Raw genomic sequence first — 19,760 nt, forward strand, 5'->3', positions numbered from 1 at the left:
TTAGGTGCCATTATCAAGAACACACACGTGGTGTCATCTGGCACCTGGTGGGTGGCCGCCTTGTGCTACATCTCTATCAGAAACTAGGCTTTCTTCTAGAAGGTTGTGCTTGTGATATCTCCAGTTAAACTTTCTTCTGCACAGGTGTCAATGTGCCGATTTTGGGATTTGAGGTGAAGGCATCTTGTCTCAGGAAAGAATATGTGATCTCAAAAATCACGTGCTTGATTTTCGTCCTTCAGCAGGTCTCAATTAATCAATGCAACATAATAGGACGAAGGTTTGTAGGAGTGTGGGACGGTTAAGTGGTAGAAATGCTCTTTGTGGTGGACTGTTGTGCAGTGGTATTGTGGGAGTTGATGTATCTGGGTGTTCCATTAGTGTATGGGGAGTACTTCAGGATCTTATTTGAAAAGATGTTCAGAAGAACTCAGATGAATTATCAAGTACTGGTTTTTGTACATAAGGCATGAGCTTTGTGGATCCTATAGAGATTTAAATATTCTCTATACATTCATGGGTTTAGTAACACTTTGATGAGTAATATTCTAGTGTTGAGTACTCAGTGTACATACAAGCTGAATTTCAGGCATTAAAGTATTTATATGCCAAGGAAGAAGGAAAAAAAATGTGTTAAGGGTCTTTTCATTGTAGCAAACTGGTACCTCTTCCACTGTTTCCAGAAGCACAGATTCACTCGAGAGAGAGGAGAGAATGAGAATGGCATTCAGTGGTTTTCTGAGGATTTTGAAGGTATAAGGGTAAATAACGAATCATTTTGACTTGATGATGGATTTGTAAATTCAGTATAGCTGAATGTGTTTGTCAACCTCAGTTGTCTTTATGGGGCCTGAGGATCCCTCTGTGACCCCAAAGGGTTCAGATTTTGCATGGTATGAGGATCTTCAGGCCAGTGGTCATGGTTCTTTTCTTGGGATTAACATGGGTATTGACAACTCCAAGGATGCTGCTGGTCAAGTAGTGCAACATCATGGATGTTTAGAGGTGGCTGAACTGGTTATCAAAATGTATGCGGTGACCATAATCTGGTAAATATTATGGGTGCAGATGGTTTTGGATATTTTCCTTTCAATTAATACTTGTGAAATTATTTCTTTAAGGAGTAAAAGTAGTTTGAAAATAAAGAATTTATTTCATTTTATTAGGTTTGCAGAGCTAGACTTTTGACCACTTCACACTCAAGAACTTGGAAGTAGATTTCAGAAGAAAAATATGTAACATTAAAAACAACAAAATAAAAAATGGCAAGGGGTTCTGGAAATCATTTCCTGTAAGAGAGATCAAAATATAGTCAGGTTAAGTGAAAGGTAAAATATAGAAATAAATAAAAAAGGGTTCGAAAGAAAAGATAAAAATCAAGAAAAGATAAAAGATGAAAGAATAAGAATAACTAATGTAAAGTATGGAAGAACTGCACAAGAATAGAGAGAAAGAAAGAAAGAAGGAAAGGAAAGGTATAGTAAAATACAAAGACAAAAGAATAGGAAAAAAAGAACCAGAGAAAGAATGGAAAAAAACAGAAAGCAAGAGAAAATCAGAAAATACTGAACAAGACCACAGAAAAAAATATGAATGGAAAGAAAAAGAATGACTGAAGGGAAGAAAGACGTGGAACAGAAAGAATGGACGAAAGAAGTAAGAAAGGAAGGAAGAGAGGTCCAGTCCTCACACTTGGTGCGGAAGAGGTCCACCTTGACCTGGTATCATATGGATGGATTATGCCCCTGCACTGTGTGACGCCAGGGGTAAGGATTGATGGGTTGCAGTCGCACGTCGGAGGGTCCAGCTCTAGAGATGCTGCTTAGACCCTCCTTGGGCTCGTCACCTTTGGAGTGCTTTTCAATCTACGCTCAATGATGACAGGGGGTGAGGGTTGGTGGTTACCGGGTTGGGGCGGGCCAGAGCAAGCCGGGCTCTGCGTAGCTCACGTAAGCCTGTGTTGTATTTTGGGGAGTGTCAGCTTTTCGGCTGGAGCAATGGAGCAGGTAAACAGAGGCCAAGCCTCCCGTGTACATAACTGCTGCACGGCATAATAGGAACTGACTGACATGTACAGAGGACTTTATTCTGACAAAGCATCTTGTCAACGCTGCTTTGCGTTCCAACTCCTACAGGTGTGCTTCTCAGGGTAATCACGACAGGAGGGGCTGGCCTGGGCAAATGGAGTGTGGGAATCATCAACCCAGGGGTCAGCGGCCCATTTCAGGCTTGAAGTAAACACCATCTCAGAGCGAGATGCTGGCAAAGAACCTCAGGGTGACAGGCAGCAGAGCACTCACTACCTGAGGTAGCACCACCTGCTGGTCATGATGCTCGAGACTCCATTTGAGGCTCCTAAACTCACTCTTCTGATGTACAGAGGATTCCAGCTGCTACACCCACCCTCATGATGTACAACCAACTCCATCCGTGGCTGCAACACCCACCCCCCCTCATGATGTACACACAACTCCAACTAAGGGTGCAACACCCACCCTCATGATGTACAACCAACTCCATCCGAGGCTGCAACACCCACCTGCATGATGTACACACAGCTCCTTCTGAGGCTGCAACACCCACCCTCACGATATAGACACAACTCCTTCTGAGGCTGCAACACCCACCCTCATGATGTACACACAAATCCAACTAAGGGTGCAACACCCACCCTCATGATGTACACACAAGTCCAACTAAGGCTGCAACACCCTCCCTCATGATGTACAACCAACTCAATCCCAGGCTGCAACACCCACCCTCATGATGTACAACCAACTCCATCTGAGGCAGCAACGCCCACCCTCATGATGTACACACACCTCCTTCTAAGGCTGCAACACCCACCCTCATGATGTACAACCAACTCCATCTAAGGGTACAACACCCACCCTCATGATGTACAACCAACTCCATCTAAGGGTCCAACACCCACCCTCATGATGTACAGCCAACTCCATCTGAGGCTGCAACACCCACCCTCATGATGTACACACAACTCCTTCTAAGGCTGAAACACCCACTCTCATGATGTACAACCAACTCCATCTAAGAGTGCAACGCCCACCCTCATGATGTACATGCAACTTTATCTAAGGTTGCAACACCCACCCACATGATGTACAACCAACTCCATCTGAGGCTGCAACACCCACCCTCATGATGTACATGCAACTCCTTCTAAGGCTGCAACGCCCACCCACATGACGTACAATCAACTCCATCTGAGGCTGCAACACCCACCCTCATGATGTACAGCCAACTCCATCTAAGGATGCAACGCCCACCCTCATGATGTACATGCAACACCTTCTTATGCTGCAACACCCACCCGCATGATCTACACACAACTCCATCTGAGGCAGCAACATCCACCCTCATGATGTACACGCAACTTCATCTACGGTTGCAACACCCACCCACATGATGTACAACCAACTCCATCTGAGGCTGCAACACCCACCCTCATGCTGTACATGCAACGCCTTCTGAGGCTGCAACACCCACCATCATGATGTACCCGCAACTCCATCTGGGGCTGCAACACCCACCCTCATGATGTACACTCAACTCCATCTGTGGCTGCAACACTCACCCACATGATGTACAACCAACTCCTTCTAAGGCTGCAACACCTACCCGCATGATGTACACACAACTCCTTCTGAGGCTGCAACACCCACCCTCATGATGTACACACAACTCCATCTGAGGCTGCAACTCCCACCCTCATGATGTATACGCAACTCCATCTAAGGATGCAACACTCACCCTCATGATGTACAACCAACTTCATCTAAGGCTGCAACACCTACCCACTTGATGTACACCCAACTCATTCTAAGGCTGCAACACCCACCCTCATGATGTACAACCAACTCCATCTGAGGCTGCAACACCCACCCTCAGGATTTACAGCCAACTCCATCTGAGGCTGCAACACCCACCCTCATGATGTACACGCAACTCCATCTGAGGCTGCAACACCCACCCTCATGATGTACAACCAACTCCATCTAAGAGTGCAACACCCACCCTCATGATGTACATGCAACTTTATCTAAGGTTGCAACACCCACCCACATGATGTACAACCAACTCGATCTGAGGCTGTAACCCCCACCCTCATGATGTACAACCAACTCCATCTAAGAGTGCAACACCCACCCTCATGATGTACATGCAACTTTATCTAAGGTTGCAACACCCACCCACATGATGTACAACCAACTCGATCTGAAGCTGTAACCCCCACCCTCATGATGTACATGCAACTCCTTCTAAGGCTGCAACACCCTCCCTCATGATATACAACCAACTCCATCTAAGGCTGCAACACCAACCCTCATAATGTGCACACAACTCAATCTGAGGCTGCCACACCCACCCCCATGATGTACACACAACTCCTTCTAAGGCTGCAACACCCACCCTCATGATGTTCAACCAACTCCATCTGAGGCTGCAACACCCACCCGCATGATGTACACACAACTCCTTCTAAGGCTGCAACACCCACCCTCATGATGTTCAACCAACTCCATCTGAGGCTGCAACACCCACCCGCATGATGTACACACAGCTCTATCTAAGGCTGCAACACCCACCCTCATGATGTACACACAGCTCCATCTGAGGCTGCAACACCCACCCTCATGATGTACACGCAACTCCATCTCCAAAGCTGCAACGTACCTGGCTCAAAACAAAACACCAAACAAGACAAACTTCACCTACAGAAAATTAACAGATTATACAAGCCAGCTATCAAAAAAGCTAAGAAAAGGTACTATTCAGACAGAATTCAAAACGCTAAATGTGCAAATAAAGAATTCTATAAAATACTCAATGAATTTCACAAACCAAATTTCCTAGAAGGAACTCATCCTTTTACTCAAGATTTCACAGACAAATTGGCAAATCATTACACGGCAAAAGCTGACACATTGAACTCCTACTTAAAACAGAAACAAAGCACCAGCACTAACCCTTGTATAAAACAACAATCCAAGAATGTTCTAATCAAGCCTCACCGTTCCTTCCAACATATCTCACACTATGAATTTATGGACCTGGTCAATGCAAGCAGGCCTGCCGGCACCCCTTCTGACCCCTGTCCCCCACAAACTTTCAAGACATCTTTTAACAACCTCTGCTGACACTCCAGTAGGAAGAATAATCAATGATTCCTCCACTACAGGAATATTTCCAGAAGAACTCAAAAACTCATACATACGCCCTTTACTGAAGAAAACAAACTTACAGACGGACCTTCCCTGGGCAAACTGATAGAAAGAGCAGTGTTCATCCAGATGTCACAATTCATTGAAGAGAATGACATACTTTCAGACTTCCAAACAGTATTCCGTCCAGGAAGAGGCACTGAATCTGCCCTCCTTGCCATCTGGGATGACCTAAAGAATACAGTTGACCTCAACAGGGTTGCTGCGCTACTTCTCCTGCATCTCTCAGCTGCCTTTGACACGGTTGACCATGAGACTCTGAAACAAAGACTTTATGAAGCTGGCATAGAGGGTACTGCTCTAGACTGGATCGTGTCCTACCTTCGAAACAGAACTAATGACTAATGTCATCCATACCCCACCTTTCTCGTCCAAACCGTACTCCACAAAAGCAGGGGTCCCTCAAGGTTCTATCATCTCGCCCATGCTTTGCAACATCTACATGAAGTCATTACCAGTACTGATCAATACATTTCACCTCACCTGTTATAACTATGCAGATGACATGCAAATACTCCTTCAACTGGACTGCCCCAAAGACATTGGAAAATCACCAATTTTCAGCTGTCTCAGAGCCGTGGATCAGTAGATGACTTTGAGCCATCTCAAATTGAATGCTTCAAAAACTGAAATACTCACGTGTGGCGATTGGAAACGTTATAACTCGCTTGCCGCATGGCCTGATGAACTGGGATCACTGCCTAAAGTATCGAAGGAAGTAAGAAACCTCGGAATGACCATGGACTCCAAGCTGTCGATGAATGCTCAAGTGGATAAACTAGCAAGATCAATCTTTGCTACTAGCAATTAATTTTCCCTCATTTGGGATTTCCAAACAAGGTCCAAGCTACCATCTCCCTTGTTCTGTCCAAACTCGATTACGCCAGTAGCCTCTACCACAGATCACCTTTAACGACCATGAAAAGACTACAACGGAATCATAACTCGGCTGCCAGACTACTCTTGCATATCAAACCGCGAGACCACATCTCCCCTGCCTTGAAAGCCCTGCATTGGTTACCGGTTGCCAGAAGATCCATGTTCAAGCTGCTTTGTATCACCCACAAAGCAATACATGGAACAGGACCACTCTTCATCAGGAATAAAATCACCAAACACATTCAACAAAGGAACCTCCGCTCTAAAGGAGTATCTCGCCTCAAAATCCCACCATACAAGAAATAAACCATGAGTGGCACATCCTTCTCTGTTCAAGCAGCCAAACTATGGAACTCTTTACCCCCAAACATAAGGTCCACCGACAACCAGCTTATCTTCAGAAAACTACTCAAGATTTGGCTCTTCCCCACATAAGCACCATGCGCAAACAGAAATTTACAGCATATCCCTCTGTATATAAGCATTTGTTTTCACTATAGATTTGTACCTATCTTTATGTATTACTTTATATAAAGATGTAAAATAATATTATGTTGTAAAGAGAAAAAATACTAATAAATAAATAAAAATCATCTTTGGTCTACATGTACATACTTCCATTGTGCATCTATGTACCTTCAATGTACTTGGATCTGAGTGCCTGTTACTTTTCTCCTGAAAAAGCATATCCAATGCACTACCCTATTTCTCATCCTGTGCCTCTATCAATATCTTTAATCTATATATACTTACCTCCTTTATGTATCTATATACTTTCAGTATACTTATGGGTCTATATATTTATCACTTTCTTCTAATTTAGCATTTCCAATGCACTACCCTATTTCTCAGCCTATACTTCGCTCAATATATCTTCTAGCCCAACCTTCTGACTCATCTCAAACTTCTTTCTACTACTCCTTCCAATGCACTACCCTATTTCTCATCCTATACATCTATCAATACATCCTCTACACCCACTCTCTCATTTATCCCAAACACCATACCACTACTATGATCGCCAAAATAACCCCTTCTAGACTCTCTCCGTATTCTACCCCTCCTTGCATCATCTGACACCTCTTTTTACTATACCGATCCCCTAAAACAAACCTTTCTAAACTCTTCCCTCTGCTTCCTCCCCTCCAAAACTCCTTTTTACTCATCCCAAAGTCTCCTCCTACTGCTAAGACCTAAAACATTTTTTTTAAATCCTTCACAACAGACTAACATGTTCAATTCTCAAATTCCATATTCAACTATACTAATATACTACCCAAATAACTGAATAACATATCCACTACTCAAATTACTTCATATTTATACTATACTAATTCTCAACACTAATCCTTTATGGGTTCCGGAGTGGCGTGCTGCTCGCCAGAAAAGCGCTTCAACACCCATCAGGGGTAACAAGTGCTATATGAATGCAAATCTTTCTTCCCCTTTTATCCCTCTGCTATCCTTCTCACTCCAAGTAACTGACTAACATCCATCACTAAAATCACTTCATATTTCACCATATTAATTCACCACTAATTCTTTATAGGCTTCCTGAGTAGCGTGCATCAACAAGCGCTATATAATTACAAACCTTTGTCCTCCCCTATCTTTCTGCTATCATTCCGAATCCAAATAACTGACTACCCTATCCACCACTTAAAATGTACTTGCATGTTTCACTATACTAATTCAACAACAATCCTCTATGGGTCCCGGAATAGCATGCTACTCGCCGAAAAAGCGCTTCAACGCCTAGTCAGGGGTAGTAAGCGCTATATAAATGCAATTACAATACAATACAATACAATCTAAGACTGCAACACCCACTCTCATGATGTCTAACCAACTCCATCTAAGGCTGCAACACCCACCTGCATGATGTACACACAGCTCCTTCTAAGGCTGCAACACCCACCTGCATGATGTACAACCAACTCCATCTAAGGCTGCAACACCCACCCTCATGATGTAGACACAACTCCTTCTGAGGCTGCAACACCCACCCGCATGATATACACAAAACTTCATCTAAGGCTGCATCACCCACCTGCATGATGTACACACAGCTCCTTCTGAGCCTGCAACACCCACCCCCATGATGTACACACAGCTCCTTCTGAGCCTGCAACACCCACCCGCATGATGTACAACCAACTTCGTCTAAGGCTGCAACATCCAACCTCATGATGTACAACCGACTCCATCTAAGGCTGCAACACCCACCCTCATGATGTACACACAGCTCCTTCTGAGCCTGCAACACCCACCCCCATGATGTACACACAGCTCCTTCTGAGCCTGCAACACCCACCCGCATGATGTACAACCAACTTCGTCTAAGGCTGCAACACGAACCCTCATGATGTACACACAACTCCATCTGAGGCTGCAACACCCAACCTCATGATGTACACAGAGCTCCATCTAAGGCTCCCACACCCACCTGCATGATGTACACCCAACTCCGTCTGAGGCTGCAACACCCACCCGCATGATGTACACACAACCCCTTCTAAGGCTGCAACACCCACCCCCATGATGTACACACAACCCCTTCTAAGGGTGCAACACACACCCTCATGATGTACACATACTCTTTCTGAGGCTGCAATACCCTCTCTCATGATGTAAACACAACTCCTTCCAAGGCTGCAACACCCACCCTCATAATGTTCACACAACTCCATCTGAGGCTGCAACACCCACCCTGATGTGCACAAAACTCCATCTGAGGCTGCAACACCACCCTCATGATGTACACACAACTCCATCTGAGACTGTAACTCCCACCAAATCTGAGTCTGCAACACACAGCTCATGATATAAATAAAGACTCCAACTGTGGTACAACATCCACCCTACACAAGTCTTTAGCTCAAGCTACAACATCTCACTCTCCTAATGTACCCAAGACTCTATAGATCTGTTCATACGCTCTCACAAGGTCTACAAGGCTCCTCTTGAACCTGCAACCCCCACCTCCTGGTCAGTGACCCAGCTCTCCGCCCGTGCAGCTCCGCTCGCGGACTCACCCCGTAGCTGCCCCTTCTTCCTCTGTACCTGGCAGGGGTTCAAGGTTGCTATCCTGGTGTCCAGGTGGTGTGCCTGCTTGCCACTGCTGACTTGCAGGGTGGTACCAGTTTGTTTTCGTTTTTTGTTTCGTTTTTGTTATTGGTGCCTCTTCTCTTTTCCTGCCTTTTCATGAGTGTATTTTCCCCGCCCATTTTCTCGCCACTGATGCCCCACGGCCCTATCCCCCAACCGGTTTTCCCGCTTCCGCCTCCCAGCTTCTCTTCCTTCCCTCTGTCCCCTATTTAATGGTGGCAGCTGCGCAGAGGGCGTGCCGCGCCAAAGGCAAGCCCATCCGCGCCCGTCAGCAACTCGATCGCGACCCGACTGTGACCCGACCGCAGCCAGGGATCCTGGATCTCTGACCATCAACAGCTATGATGCAGCGGTTCTCCTCGCACTCAACCCTGGAAGAAACAACAACTGCCAGCCGTCCTTGCCGAACACATCCCGAGGCCAGTTCTCCTGCCGCCATTGCCACCAGACTTTCACCACCACCCTCGCCGCCAACACTGCCAGCGCCCTGAGGTGATCCTCCTCAAAGTGCGCTCCATGAACAGACATAACGTGGAGATCTGGAACCTCCTGGACACCCTTTCACCAGTTGTCGCCTTCTTTACAGAAACCTGGACCAACGCCTCTTCCGCTCCCGACATCACCATCGCTATCCCGGACGGATACAAGATCCAGAGGAAGGACCTCCCCCAACCACTCGGGAGGAGGACTTGCCATGAATTCCAAAAACTCCCTCCGCGTTTCCACCTCGAGTGACGTCTTCTTCGCCGCCGAACTCCTGCACTTCCAGGTCCAGACCAGCCCCAACTCCACACTCCGCGGCACCCTTGCCTACAGACCCCCGGCCCGTGCCCTTTTCGCCACCACCATCACAGACCTCATTGTACCCCACGCCATTGCCTCCATGAACTACATACTAATCGGAGACCTGAACTTCCACCTCGACAACACCTGCAACCCCAATTTCACCACCCTCCTGGACAACCTCGCCAACATCAGACTGGAACAACTCGGCAGCACGCCTACCCACAATGCAGGACAAACCATCGACCCCATCTTCGCAGGAGGAAACAGCATCCACTTCAGTCACACCACGCAACCCCCATGGACGGATCACCATTGCTTACACTTCCTCGTCAATAAACCCAAGCTGCCCAAACCTGCCCCGCGCCCTCCGCGAAGGAACTGAAGCAGAATCACCGAGGAGCAGCTCAACTCCACCCTCAACCCCGACACCCCCACCGCTGCAACCAAAGCCAGCCTCACAGCCAGGGAACTCAACACATGGATCTCCAACTGTGCAGACATGCTCGCCCGCTACGCAACTCCGTCAGACAGCACCTTATGAAAGCCACCTGGTTCACTGCCGGCCTTCAAGAAGCCAGACGCACCTGCAGACGCCTCAAGAAGAACTGGAGAAATAGGAAAGCGCCTGAAAACCACACCAACTACAAGAACGCCATGACTGAATCTCACCAACGCATCAGAACCACCAAAAGAACCTTCATCCACCACAAAATTCTTGCCAACTCCAGCAACTCCAAGGAACTCTTCAGCATCATCCAGGAATTCACCAAGTCCCCCAGAGAAACCACAGACATCACACCCTCCCAGGACCTCTGCGACAAGCTTGCATCTTACTTCCATCTGAAAATCAAAAACCTCTAGGACAACTTCAATGACCAAACACCAGACTCCACAACCACTCCCTTCTCCGGCAACACCAGCCAGCCCACCATCTCCTCCTGGACACCGGTCACGACTAAGGAGCCTACCTCGACCATGAATGGCATCCACTCGGGGGGCCAACACAGATGCCTGCCCACCGCACATCTACCACAGAGCCGCCATCGCACCAGAACTATGACGCACGATCAACACCACCTTCAAGACCGGCACTTTCCCCGACGACTGGAAACGCGCAGAAGTCAGACCCCTGCTCAAGAAGCCCTCATCAGATCCCATGGACCTCAAGAACTACCGGCCCATCTCTCTCCTCCCATTCACAGCAAAAGTCACAGATAAGACCGTCAATGCACAGCTAACAAGGTTAATCGAAGGCAACTTCATCTTCGACCTCTCTCAATCCGGATTCCGCAGCAACCACAGCACCGGAAGTGCCCTACTCGCCGCCACAGATGACATCCGCACCCTCCTCGACCAAGGCCACACCGCAGCCCTGATCCAACTCGACTTCTCAGTGACATTCGACAGTGTCTTCCACCGCACAGTCGTCACCAGACTTCACGAAGCCAGCATACAAGGAACCGCCCTAGACTGGATCCGCTTGTTTCTCACTAACAGAAGCCAAAGAATCAGACAGCCACCCTTCCTCTCCAAACCCACGGGATAATGGCTCAGCCCAACCCTCTTCAACATCTACATGGCCCCCCTCGCCACCATCGTCACATAGCACGGCCTCAGCATAGTATCCTATGCCGACGAAACCCAGCTCATCCTCTCCCTCACCAAGGACCCCACCACCACCAGACTCATCTTCCAGGAAGGGATGCAGAAAGTTACATCCTGGATGAACAACATCTGCCTGAAGCTCAACTCGGATAAGACAGAAGTCCTCGTCCTCGGAACCACCCCATCTGCATGGAACAACACCTGGTGGCCCACCTCCTTCGGCAGCCTTCTGACAACCACGGACCACGCCAGAAACCTCAGCATCATACTCAACTCCTCCCTCTCCATGAATCGACAGGTCAAACCGTCGCCTCCAGCTGCTTCAACACCCTCTGTATCCTCCGTAAGACTTTCAAATGGATCCCCCCCCCCAAGTCAAGTTAAACAGTCACCCACGTACTCATAACCAGCAGACTGGACTACGGAAATGCCCTCAACGCCAGCATCAACAAGTCTCTACTCGCAAGTTCCAGACGATACAGAACACCGCCGCCAGACTCGTCCTCGGCATCCCGCAACATGAGCACATCAGCCAACACCTACGGATTCTCCACTGGCTTCCCATCGAGGAGAGAATCACTTTCAAGACACTCACCCACACCTACAAATGCCTCCATGACACCGGACCCCAATACCTCAACGAGAGAATCACCTTCCACGTACCTAAAGGAAACCTCCGATCCGCCAACCTCGCCCCACGCCAAAACCCCATGCATCCTCAGAGCCAGAACTGGGGGAAGAGCCTTCTCCTACATTGTGGCCAAGACCAGGAATGAGCTCCTGATCGAAATCAGACGCGCCCCCTCCCTGAACGCCTTTAGGAAGGCCCTCAAGACCTGGCTCTTCGACTGAACGGAACTGCTGCCCCTCCCCAGAACCTTGAGACCCTCACGGGCGAGTAGTGCGCTTACAATTCCCTGATTGATTGATTGATTGACTTTCATGACGTACACATGATTCCATTTGAGGCTTCACACTCAACCTCATGATGTGCTAGAGGCTTCATTTGAGGCTACAACACCCATGTCACAACACCCGCTCTCACGATATAAGCACAAGATTCTCTATGAGGGAACATTACACACCATTATGATTTAGATGAGGCTCCATGTGAGGTGACAACACCGACCCTACTGATTTACCTAAGCCTATATTGGAGCGCACAACACTTGCCCTCATAATGAACATGTGATAGACCCTATCTGCAGCTACAGCTCCCCTTCTTCATGCAGCGTTAGCACATTAAAGCAAGACAAACAATAGGGAACGAGCAGAAACTGGTGGAGAGGGCTATAGCTGTAAAGTAGTCCCTAATACACCAAAACACTTGAGTAGAGGTAGAAGGATACCCTAAAGCAGCCAATAGCATTAGATGAGAGATGCACACTCCACTGGGTTGAGCTAAGACGTGATTGGCAAAGTTTCAAACCAATAGCAGAATGAGACTGGAGGAAGATAGCCAAAGGCAGGAAGGAGCATAGCCAAGGCCCACTCTTTGTATATACTTAGCAATGGGTCTGTTTGATAGCTAGATCTAACAAGCATTTGCAATGCAATAGGTCTCCCAGTAATTAAGTTTGAGCTTTTGGCAATGCTAAATATTGCAACACTAATTGCATCAAAAGTCAATAAATTGTAGGCCAAAAAAAAGTGTATTTATTTTTGTAGCAATGGTGGCATGCTGCACTTTAGATGAATATGTTTAAAAGTAAAGTGTGCCATACTGCGATTACTGCCATAGTTAATTGTGGATGCGTTAACAATTGATGTGTGCAGTGATGGCTAGTGGTGTGTGTGCCTGTAGAAATTGTGCACTGATGGCTGGTGGTGTGTGCACTGATGGATGGTGGTGTGTGTGCCTGGTGCAAGGGTGCACTGACAGCTGGTGGTGTGTGTGACTGGTGAAAGTGTGCACTGACGGCTGGTGGTGTATGTGTGCTTGGTGAAAGTGTGCACTGACGGCTGGTGGTGTGTGGATGACTGGTGAAAGTGTGCACTGACGTCTGGTGGTGTGTGCCTGGTGGAAACATGCACTGGTGGTGTTTGTGCCCGGTGAAAGAGTATACTGATGACTGATGGTGTTTGTGTCTGGTGAAAGTTTGCACTGATGGTGTGGTTGTGTGTGGTTGTTTGTGTGTGTGGTTGTGTGTTGTTGTGTGTGTTGTTGTATGTGTGGTTGTGTGTGTGGTTGTGTGTCTGTGGTTGTATTTATGGTTGTGTGTGTGGTTGTGTTTGTTGTGGTGTGGTTGTGTGTGGGTGGTTGTGGTGTGGTTGTGTGTTGTGCGTGTAGTGTGTGTGTGTGTAGTGTGTTACTCCATTGAACCTTAGCATTTCTAAACAGTAACAATGATGCATGCTGGCATAAAACTACAAATATGTATAAGATGACAGTTGGCAAAAAATATACAACTCTTAAAAAGGGTCTAACAAGGATTATCACAGTGAAAATCGAGCTGGGAGGGTTGTTTTTTTTGGGTGGGCTACACAATATTGCAGTAATGTCCAAGAGAACTGGTGGCAAAATACATGTTTACTGGTTTTAATATGCAATATCGATCAAACCTTTAAGCTCTGTAATCTTTAAAACGGGCTAAAAATAAATAAATGGTTTGGCCTACTGCCTTTGTTCAAATTAGATCAGACCTATGGCAACAGTCATGTTCGATATGGTGGTGCCAATAATTATTTTCAGAAAGGACAGACGACACAACATATCCTTTTAAGCTTGATCATACTCTAAACATTGTTTAAAATGGGGTCCTAAGGAGTCCAGCACTTCAGCCAACTCTCTGATAAGGTATTTCCAACTTTCAAGGCTAAAAATAAATAATGAACGTTCTTGTCTGAAGTAACCAAGGCAAACAATGTTACTAACTGGTGCGTTGAAGCGCCGCGAACGATGCGCAGCCTCACCGGAGGTCAGGCAAGGTAGCCTGTGACGGGGGCGGGGCTGCGTCCGGACCAGAAGAGGAGGCAGGCGGAGTGAAAGCGTCTCGCGGCCCGGGGCTCCTGTGAGCGGTGGAGAGCCCCGGGGCCGCCAGAAGGAGGTTGCGCAAATGTTGCACATGCCCGGTGCCTGCCGCCTGCGGAGAGCGGAGTCCCCCGAGATGGCCTGGTAAGTTGAAAAAGGCTGGGGGGGGTCTAGGTGCACTTGTGTGTGTGTGCGACCTGGGGGTGGTGGGGCTCGGTGCTCTTGTGTGTGTGTGTGCCGCGTGTGTGTATGTGTGTGGGGGGGGGTGTGTCTCTGTATGTATGTGCTTGCGTGCATGGGCGCTTGTGTGTGTCTCTGTGTGTACGCATGCGTGGGTCTTGGAGCTTTCCAGGAGAGGAGACAGGAGCTGGCCACAGCGAGCACGTTCACGTGCGCGTGGCCCGCTCAATTCCCTGCGCAGAGACAGGACCTGGCCACAGCGAGCACGTTCACGTGCGCGTGGCCCGCTCAATTCCCTGCGCGTGGCCAGCTCCTGTCCCCTCTCCTGGGAAGCAGAGACGGTCACAATAGGTCTCTGGCGAGACCGCTCTTCGCCCCGTTAACGCCGGAGACCTAAAAACTATCTAAAGAAAGGGAAAGGCACAAACTCCCTGAAGAGCACAATGTATTTTTTTATAAATCAAGCATTGGTCAGTAAATCCTGGGCGGAGTGAAAAATGTTCATCTTTCGAATCGAATGCAGCATACGTATTTTTATAGAAATACATTTTTTATAGAAAACGTAAAGTAGGGATTGGGCATGGGGAAATCCAACTTCATGCACTTCTAGAAAGGACGGGCCATGTTCCCTATGAAGACCACCCCTGGCACGAAAGCAGCAGGTGTCTAGGTACTGTAAATAAGATTTGTCACGCTCAATTGAATACTCTTAATCTAAAATACAGAACACTTAATTACCTCATTACGGAAATCGTTTTGAAATGTGCCTGTTTGGACAACTGAAAAGAGACAGAGCTCTGAGTAAGGCATGACTCAACCTGCATGGGTGAGGGGGAGGAGGGGGAGGAGGGAAAAGATAAAAGCAATGAACACGCTCTCAAGGGCTACAGAAGTATATAAAACGCATGAAATATGAAACACTTCTACCGCTGTCATTTTTGTTCAAGCTAATTTTTCCTTTTAAACATTAAAAGGCTAGGTTTATACAGAAAAACCAACAAACCATCAGTGGATGGTAATACACACCTTCTGGAACGAGACTGATCCGAAAAGATGCTCCGATTGATGGGTCCAGAACTGAAATCATTCTTGAGTTATGGCGCGTAAAATCGTAAGGAAAAAGATAACTTTCGAGAGAAAGAGTAGCCTCTATGCTGCAGTGAACGGAACAAAACAAACAGCACCCTTGATCCCTGCCCCAAAGGGGTGTCATGAATCTCCCACTTTAACAGCTTATGAGGGAGGAGGGGGGAGGTGTTGGTGCCGCTGGGCAGTGCATGTCACATAAAACCTTTAACATGTTGTTTATGGCTCCTTAGTGTCTGATCGGAGATACTGGTCTCAAAACAGCTCACGAGTAGCACTGAAAGAGACTGGCATGAAGGTACTGAGGGGTGACATGTAAGAGTGCAACATCTGAGCATGGAAGGGAGGAAGGGAGGGATGAAGAAAAAGTATGGAGAGAAAGGTGGAAGGATGAGTGGGTGGATGGATGGATGGAGAAAAAAATAGATGGGTAATGATAAGGAAGAATGGACAGAGAGAAGGAAGGATCAATAGAGAGAACTGTGCTTTCATAGATTTCTATATTAATTGAGAATTGAGGCCTAAAAAGGCACCATTAGGCCACAGTGTTTACCGAATTCCCTCGAAGAAGCAACTGAACGACTGCTGGGCTCCCCAAACGCCTTTCTTATTATTGTTTTTAGTGGTTTCTTTCTGGCTAATTTTTTTATACCCCTGTTACCCTGTATGAGGAATGTTCACTCTGGAATATAGATATCTATACTGATGTACACAAACTCATTTCTTATGCTTCTGAAGCAGAAAGAAAAGTAGTCCCAGCAATCAACACTGGACGGATGCACTGGTTTGCATTCTCAGATCTTCTGCTTGTGTCTTGCTGCTGGGATGAAACTTGATGATTCGGGGTTGTGAAGGAAGTGGAAGTGTTTCTACCACACCAGCAGGTAAATGTTCAAACCCTCCCTCATGCATCATCGTGAAAAGGAAACCATCCTACAATCTTTTACATTTTGATGATGTGAGGGCTCACTATTGTCTCCTCTCCGGCTTCTGAGGAACCCAGCTGGGATCAACACTTCCAATTGAGCAAGGAAGCCCTGTGATCAGTTGTCTTTGAGCAGAACCTTGCTCCAATTTAGGAAAGGGTCGAAGACACACCTCTTTCAAGAATACTACAACACCATGCAATAATAATCCAAATCAGCTCCAAATAAAAAATAGATACCTCGATCACTTGTTGACTGCATGCTTGTCTTTGACTCTGTGCAGTGCTCAAAACACAAAACCTTTTAGATAGGATCAGGGGTAATATTTAAAGACCAACCTGGATACCTCGCCCCAAAATACTATAGTCACATACCTAGAGTATCCATGGGTCTACAATGAATGTTCCGTACCCTGTAAACTCTGCAAGAAAAACAATACTGAGATAAACATCGCAAAGAAACGGAAAAATATGAAGTAAATTTCCGGATTCCCATCACTCACCAAACCTGGTGACATGCTTCATCATTTGGGTCTCCTCTTTTTCAGTCACACTAGTGACTCCAAGGGGTACAACCTTATCATAACGATGGGGAGCCAGAGGATATTTTGGTATAGTTGTTTGATCTACTACCAGATGAGAGTAGTTGAGTTTATGGGAACTAAGTGCAGTGCGTGGGTGAAGAGTGAAGTTAAAATTGAGTTGTGACAGACCACATCTTTATTGATGTCTCTCACAATTCAAATGAAAAACAGTGAAAAAAAAGACAGAGTTAACAAATAGCTGTCTAAAATATTAAAGTGGTCAACATGTTTCAGCACATATAGACATCATTCTGCCAGTGCCTTCGTCAGGACCCACCCAATGTTTGCTACTGCAATGGTTTCAAAAGCAAATATTTAATCTGAAAACAATAATATCATTACTAGTACATTCAAAATGGTTGGTAACGATACAACCAGAATCACCTTCTTTTTGGTGTGTACTTTCCTTCCTTCGCAATTATCGTATGTCTGATGATGTCTACAAAAATAAAAACGTATATCTCAACAAAGTAAAACAGCAAACAGTACTGGAATATCAGAAATGACCAAAAATAGTGGCACCAACATTGCCAGCTACCATACTCCAAAAATGGATCACAAGCTTATATTTCTTACCTAGATGTTGCAAGGAAGCTACCTCACCTCACCTGTCAACAGCTAGGGAAAAAAGGGAGGCACCGCTCTAGAAAGTAAAAAGTAGGACCATAAATGAATATGATCTTCTAACTTACTTAACAACCTCTATCTATATTACTGTGCTCTCCATACCATGGGAGGGGGTCCAGGTCGGCAGTCTAGGTGGTTATACAAGTAGTGGCCAGGATTCTAAAGAAGTCATTAGCGGCTGTGGTGCACCGGATGCTACTCAAACATGTAATTAGTCGTCCACATGCAGGCACTTTCAATCACATAACTTATTTAACTAGAATCGCTGTAATGTTGCATGTCTTTTCAAAGATTCACCAGTGCCTGCTGTAATGGCGACTTTTTCTTTATTCTTCAACAGTGGTAATTTTTTTTTCATGTAATGAAAATTACTATGACTTTTTAAACGGCAAAGCTTACGCGGTAATAATCACTCTGCATATGCTTCCCTTTAAGAATTTAGTTTATCTACCCCCGCATGTGAACCTTGATGTTTCCATCTGACAGCGAATTCCGGCCCTGAATCACAAGACATGAACAACAGTCTTATTGTCACAAAAACAAGTTACCCTACCATCTGTTCGCACACATATCTTTCACTTAGCTAATATTCACAGAGAACTGCATTCCTTATAAAATAGTGACCTTCCTTTACAATTTGCTGAGGTGACTCCCTTAATTTTTAACGCATCCTCCACTTCAAGACAGGCTATTTTTTTTATAACTACTAAGCAATGGTTTAGTGACTGGTCTGGCAGAAATTATATCAAGTCATTCTGCTACTCTTCACTCCATAGTCGGCGACCTATTTTTCTGCACTTCCTCTTGAACTACCAGTGCTGCGACTTTTGTATTCCTATCTTCTTTATTTCAAAATGGATGTCCCTCCTGTCTTCGCAAACGAGCCGGAACACTTAGAACTATTTCGCCAGAGGATGCTTGACTACTACGGCATCTTACCACTCTCGACTTTGAATGCATCATATCGATTATCATTTCGATATTCCTATTTCACCTGTGTGCAGCCTGTATTTCATTGCCTGAGCTGTGATTTCATGTGGGCCCTGGACTTATGTCTCTGCAACTTGGTACCTCCTGAAGTGAATTACAATCATCTCATGAATCCGTTAAATGATCATGAACAGCTTTGTGCCAACGGAGGGATTATGGCCTTTGCAGCGATACAAGGAGTTCTGGGTCATTGGAATATATTCACAGCGGCGCAAGATTTCCTGGCACACAGCTACATTGAAAACCCACCGAGTTGTCCTCTGATGGTACTAGAGGCTCCGGTAATAGAAGACCATGAATGCTGTTTTGCTCTTTTCAATTGGATGGCTGACATGTTTTCAGATCATAACAGTGACTTCCTTTTAGAAGCGGTTGCTGCCTACTTCGCCTACACAATTGTAGGATGACTCTTATGCAAGCCATTGACGTCCACATTTCGTTTTGCCTCCCTATCTTTTTCACGTTTTCTTGGATATTTTTTTACATCAACAGACCTATTGGCTTTACTAACAGTGGACATTATAATTTCCTGCTGGTCAGATTTTTGTGTTTTATATGGACTAAATTTTTTTTCCTCAGCTACTCGATTTGGAACTTAAGTTTTTATTAAACTCTAATCTCAACAATTCTGTTGTATATCTTATCTTATGTTAATTCAAACGTACTCGGAGCAAAACTGGCTAATATATGCTGCATGTGCCCTGATTAATGTGTAAAGATAGCATGATTTTTTTATAACTGTAAACGCCATTTCTCCTTTGAACTGCTTATTTGCG

Source organism: Lissotriton vulgaris, chromosome 1_1 (assembly GCF_964263255.1).
Source record: "Lissotriton vulgaris chromosome 1_1, aLisVul1.2, whole genome shotgun sequence".
In the NCBI taxonomy this organism is placed as follows: domain Eukaryota; kingdom Metazoa; phylum Chordata; class Amphibia; order Caudata; family Salamandridae; genus Lissotriton; species Lissotriton vulgaris.